General features: G+C 35.6%; 1 long non-coding RNA gene across 1 annotated transcript; it reads right to left on the bottom strand.

Moving 5' to 3' along the window:
- Positions 1–949: 949 nt before the first annotated feature.
- Positions 950–5,855, bottom strand: LOC148159693 (uncharacterized). Its single transcript, XR_015762870.1, has 2 exons — positions 1,294–5,855; positions 950–1,165 (listed from the first exon to the last, which is right to left on the bottom strand). It is a non-coding gene; the product is annotated as an uncharacterized LOC148159693 (long non-coding RNA).
- Positions 5,856–6,744: the final 889 nt, after the last annotated feature.

Raw genomic sequence — 6,744 nt, 5'->3', positions numbered from 1 at the left:
TTTAAAGACATTCAGGAAGTGTTTTCATTCCACAGCAAACAACTTCTGTGAATTATAGACACAGTAATTGAAATCTGTGTTAAAATGTTACATGGAGGATAAAAGAAATGTGAGCACACACTAATATTTGGTTATATTTCATTGCCGTCACAAAGGCGCTGCTGTTTTTCTTGTTGGATATTTGAATACTCTTCAAGTTGGAAGAACCTGTTGAAATTGATTCGTTTTCTTTTTCCATCCAAAACTATTCTGCAAGTTTGAAGTCGGATCCACTCCAGAAGCTTAATATTATCCTGCTCTATTCGGGCCAAAAGCAGTTTGGATTTGGGTTTGGGACAGTTATCCAGTACAACGCTCAAACTGCATCAGAGTTTCTGTTATCTAACTTCTGATGTGAGGGAACTGTTTGGGGTGTTAAAAAGTAATCCAGGAACTAATTAAATGTGAACGTATCGTAAATGTAAAAACAGAACAATGAAGAGTGAACTGATGACTTTTTTTTAGAAACATTTTCAGATGGACAAAGACTGAGATGTTTTGTTTAAAACTAACCCTTTTTGACCAGCTGTAAGGCACGGTGGTGGCAGTCTGACTTGCTGCCTATGCTACGGAGGCAATGCACTAACTTTGCTTTGAATCAACATCTAGACGTTTGGAACTTGGAAACAACAGAATGAGGATCCCAAATGCACATTAAAGCTGTTTATGGATGGAATAAAACTGATTTCACCTCAAACTTATTAAAAAATGTATGGAGCTCGTCTACAAAGCAGGTTCTTACGGGAAAACCAACCACTTTTTATGAACTATTTCAGTAGGAGGAGTGGTCAAACAACCAGCCAGAGATAAAAAATGGCTTAGCCTTTTTAATGCTGGTTAATTAGCAACTTGCTGAGGGTCATGAAACCAAACAAGTGGGGATTTAAATGTAGTTATTTGAGTCTCTACGAGTCATTTAAAAACTTTATTTTACAAGTGCTTAAGGCCTTAACTTTGTGTACGACACCTGAGTTCATTTGCAAGTCTCTCCTGCCAGTCCAGGTTAACCAGTGATTTATTATGTTTTCGCTTCTTTTCTCGTCAGACATCTGCTCAGGATGGGAAAGGTGTGAGAATCGGACCCGCCAGTGGCATTGGGTTACCGGTGTCCATTTTCGTCACCGTTCTGTTGAACAGATGGGGGATAACGTTTCAGTCTCCTAATCCTTTAACCGTCACCCTCAAAACACTTTCATGTAAGTCGAGTGGAAGCAGCCTGAATTGGTGTGTGAAATAGAAATCCAACAGATTTACCTTCACAAGTGGAGCGTTACGGCTTGATGGTGGATGATGAAGATTATACGAGTGTAGTCTGCTTCCACACTCGCAGAAAGAGAGAGAGAAAAAAAACAGAGAACCGAGAAACCACAGCTTTAATCACCATATATGTATCTAACCAATACATCATCACTTAAAACTACACAGTTTTTAAATATATTTATTAGCTGGGAGGTGAGCGAGTGTACATTTGTTTCTGCGTATATCTGTGGTTCAAATTGAATAGTTCTCTCTTAGAAACCGTAAAAAGCTTCACATCAGACAAAATGCATGCCCTATTAAATTACTTGAATTCAGTTGATATAATCGGCACTTTGGTGAAAACATGCCATTTTCACCAAAGTGACACTTTTCCGTTCTTCCAACTGAAGAACAATTTCAATTTTTCAATCATAAAATTACAATTTTTGAAGTTACAAAACAACATAGAGCTGAAACAAAATATCACAATATTACCAAAAAACAAAATAAATACAAAAACACAAAGGTAACACATGCAACTGGACTTTGGTGACATAAACTTGGTTTAAGTGTGATAAAATATATATATACATTATATAAAAGCTTAAGTTATCACAATTAACCAAAGTGTGCGATGATTTAGCTCAGAGCTTTTTAAGGAGCCTTACCTGAAAAGTTTATCAGTGTGATCATGTTAGTAGATAAAAGCTGTTTAGACAGCAAAAATGAGTCCTGCTCAGTTTTAAACAGCGTAGAAATTAAACATTTCTGATAGTTGGTTTTAAATTAATCACTTTTCAGGCAGGATTTTGGAGACCAAACGTCAGCAGGATTCAACTTTTCAGGATAGAGTCATTTGCTTTGCCGCTCAAAGACATTCTTACCAGGTTATTCTGACCTTGAGTGTGTTTGTGTGTCAGAATGACATGAAATGTTTTCACTGACTGAAAATGCAACCAACACAGTTAATGACAAATTACTTAATTTTATCCCGACACATTCAGCTTGGATAATGAAATAGAGCCCTGGAAACACTTAAGAGATCACTTAAAATGATCAGTTTCTCTAATTTTACTCTTTATAGGTTTATATTTGAGGATGTTTGTTCTTTTAGTCCATGAACTACTGACATGTCTCTGAAATTCCAAGCAAACATTTAGTATTTATTTAAATAAAAAATTGACAAATTGCTTTCAGATATCAAATAATGCAAAGAAAACAAGTTCATATTAATTTAGAAACAACTATACTAATGTTTTAACTCAGGAGGAGTTCAGAAATCAATGTTTGGTGGAATAACAATCAGTTCAGTGCTGAGGGCTCTTCAGTTTTACCAGAACTGTATGAGTCCTAAAACTAAAACAAATCAGATATTTTTTTAATGTAAAACACATCTGATTTCCTGTAAGCTCATAAAATCCTATCTGCATGTAAAACATGCGTTTTGTTTTGCAAGTATTTAACTCTGCTGTCATGTTTTTCCATTGATACCAATAATGACAATTTATGAAAATTAGAACTTCCCTGCTGTCAATCATGCCTTGTTTTCGTTACATCTAGTCTATGTGAAATGGATATATTTCATTATTCATTATGAGGCCTTTGGATAATGAAATGATTGTTCTGCTAAAAGCAGAAAAATCCTGGAAGAAACCCTGCAAAAGTCTTGACAAAAACCCAAAGTGTGCAGACAGAATTGCTGCTCAGTTAAATCCAACTGGCTAAACTTTAGTTGATTTTTGCAGACGCTCTCCATCCAATCTGACTGGGCTTGAACTATTTTCAGTCTTTAGTTGAGCAAATTTGGTAGATACACCCTAAAGGACTTGCAGATTTAATTATAGATAAATATGGTTCCTCAAAATCCAAACTCAGAGTGGCTAAGTATATATTTTTATTATACGCTTTTCACGCCTTTCAAATTATTTATTTAAAAACATTTCGAAAATTTTGTGTTCCTTTTTTCACATATCAGAATATGTCGCACTTTATGTTGGTCTAGCACATAAAGTCCCATTAAGATGTACTAAACTCTGGAGTTGCAAAGCTAAAAGATGTGAAAAAGTTTAGGACGTATTAATGTATTTAGTCTCTGCATATTTTGCCTTATGTATTATTTAAGATACATTCTTGCTTTTAAGAATGTACCTTGAAAAACAAAATACATTCTTGAGAAATGTCTTGCTATTAACTCTGCAGGGTTTATAGAGATAATCTAGATTTTTATTTTTGATTGTTTTACATTTTATCGATGCTCCAATGTCTCAGTCTTATTTTCTTTATTGGTGTTTCACATTTCCTTGCTGGTATTTCTTTCTGTGTTTCTCTTCTGCATCTTTTGGAGCTTCCACAAAATGAATCTTTCACCTCATCCTCTTGTTGCTAATGTGCACATTACAACATAATTATACCTCATTACATTAAAAATTAACCACCAAAACAGACTCTGAGTCAAAGCGGTAAACACTTCTTAACTCTAGATGTTGTATTTTTCACTGCACCCATTAAGTCAGTGTTGCGTTCCCCTCTGATATCTGAAGGATAGTTTTAGCAGAAGAACTGAAGAGAATAACTAAAACCTCTCAAACATAGATCACATCTAAACTATTACATGACTTTATCATGCATCATCAGTTGCGAAAGCTCAGAGGCGTGGGTTCACTGAGCACTTCCTCTTTCGCCACTTGATGTACCTCCAACTCCTCTTTTGACTATAAAATTGCCTTTTAAAATATTTTTTCTACCACTAGAAGGTCAAATAAGAGATTAAAGAGGCAGTGTAACATAAAATCGACTTTTTGAGCTTTAAATCTTTTCACATTGTTGTTCCCGGATCAAAATCATACAGAATCAGTGCTGGTTTGATTCTATCGTGCATGTTTTATCTCCATGGCAACCATTCAGCTATGCAAAAATCCTGGGAGGACCGGACACCGCCCTCGAGATGCTTCTGTGCCTTCTTAAAGAGACAAAAGCCCAATTTCAACGTGTTAAATAAAGTCAAATTTCTTTGCAACAACTGAAAGTTGATGGTGCTATAAAATGTCACTATGATTATAAAACACTGAATAAATCGCAGTTAGCAAGACTGACGTTATTTATACTGTTAAAGGTTATTTTTAAATGGTGCTGTTAATCTGGCAAATGGCCTCGCCTTAATATGACTACTTCATCGTAGGTAAAGACACTTTTTCACCAGTACGGTTTTAATTCTTGCATGTGTGGTGGGATGGTGTGTTCCACCCTCCCCCTCTCTGCGCACCAGGTGCAGCAAGAAGCTCACTGTTGATTGGTGGGTGGGGCAGGTGCCTTTATAGTTGGGCAAGCCGCTGCAAGGTGCGTGTGTCAAGCCTTGAGGTTGTGTACAGGAGCCATCAGAACAACTCCAATTTCAGCTTTGTTAGTTGAAATGGGAGAAATACCACTTTACCTCAGAAGATTACAGTTAAGATTATCTTATTGGAGTTATTTAAAGGGTCATTATGAAAACCATCCTGGTCAAGAGATTTTAAAAACTAGTTGGGAAAAGGGGAAAAAGACTTTAAAATCCTTTGGGTGGGAGATGGAAAGCGATGTGAAAGATTTTGATTTATCGTCTATAAATATGAGTCAAACAGCTCCTCTATCACTGGTCCATCCATCTGTTTCATGAAATCATTGTGGACTTATTGTTGGAGAAGAGAAATAGATAGTCATACGCTTAGCTCAGACATGTGTACGTTGTCATTACCTTATGATTTTATTTAATCAGCAACATAGGATCATGACGTAGATTATCATACACTTGGTTATTAACAGTTGTATGGCATCCTGACTTAGCGGTTAAGTAGGTTAATGAGTTTTACACGGGCGTGTGTTGTAGTTGACTGCAGCTGCAGCCAGACCTGCTTTAAATACACTTTGAAACCACGACAACGCATGTATATCTACCTAGTTATATTATATGACTTTTCCATTATATGACAATTTAATGACTTATTTTCGTCATAACTTGTTGCGTATGCTGAAGTGACAACTCCACTGACGGTCGGACTTCTTAATGCGCATGCACGGGCATGCGTACTGACTGCATGTATGCTATTCTGACCATAGACATAATATAAGGATAAGACGCCTCATGGACCGCTCTCGCCTATTGTCGCTGACGAGATTTAGGGCGGCCATCTTGGAGCGGTACACCACTCCACTCAGCGTTATGCGTTTAGCAGGCACAATGACGTATCAGCGGATTTAATCGATCATAACACACTTTTTTGTTACTGGAAACCATATTCAAACATCTATCAAAGCAACATTTATAAACAATTGTATTTTTAAGTGTTTTTAATACATAGTTCATATTTAAATATGAGTGGCTATAACAATAGAATAGGAATGGAATATTCTGATATCGATGTATGAAGAGCATATTACAAAGCACACAGTCGTTCATAATTTATTTAATAAATTTAGTAATCAATACATATTTTATATAACTATACAAACACTAATAAAGATTAATAATGGCACAAATAATGATTAATACTGAATTATATATATATATATATATATATATATATATATATATATATATATATATATATATATATATATATATATATAAACATGTATTTATACACTGCTCAAAAAAATAAAGGGAACACTCAAATAACACATCCTAGATCTGAATGAATGAAATATTCTCATTGAATACTTTGTTCTGTACAAAGCTGAATGTGCCGACAACAAAATCACACAAAAATCATCAATGGCAATCAAATTTATTAACCAATGGAGGCCTGGATTTGGAGCCACACACACAAAATTAAAGTGAAATGTTCCCCTTTTTTGAGCAGTGTGTATATATACACTTTTTTTTTCTCAGCCGACGAGTCCAAAATCCGATGCGAGATTCATCCGTGCTGCAGTGAATCCGTCTCTTTATAGATATCTCCCTCTTCTTCCTCACATCGTGTCTTTATGAAACTTTCAAAACAAAAACGGAAGATCTAGGATGCATCTTACTTTTGACAGAGTGAAAGAATATAAATAATAGTCTTTACCACTTGTGTAAACTTTGCCGGTGAATGTTATAACACATAATATAAGTTTTATAATATGTGTTATATTGTTTCATTTCTAATATAGGCCCTTGTGTCAGATAATTTAAGTCAATGTTAGAGAATCATTATTTGTTTTAGATTTACGGAATCTCATTTAGCCTTCATGGCGGGGCTGAACCCGTATTACACCAAGCACTGTAGCTAATATTAGCTGGCATCTCGCAGGTGGACATAAATACAGTAAAGAAATATTCTAATCACAATATATACACAATAATATGTCCATCTTACTTGTGAAATGTTGTCTGTGGAGGCCTCACATCAATAATCCATAGATCCGAACAACAATATCCCTCAGTGCTGAGGCATCTTCTGCTGTTTTGATTGAGCAAAGTAGGAGGGTATACCGCTCCAAGATGGCCGC

This window comes from Poecilia mexicana, unplaced genomic scaffold (assembly GCF_051168715.1).
Source record: "Poecilia mexicana isolate PSO_F unplaced genomic scaffold, ASM5116871v1 scaffold_5, whole genome shotgun sequence".
Classification (NCBI taxonomy): Eukaryota; Metazoa; Chordata; class Actinopteri; order Cyprinodontiformes; family Poeciliidae; genus Poecilia; species Poecilia mexicana.
Note: the sequence above shows the minus strand (reverse complement) of the source record. Positions and strands in the feature narration are given on the sequence as shown.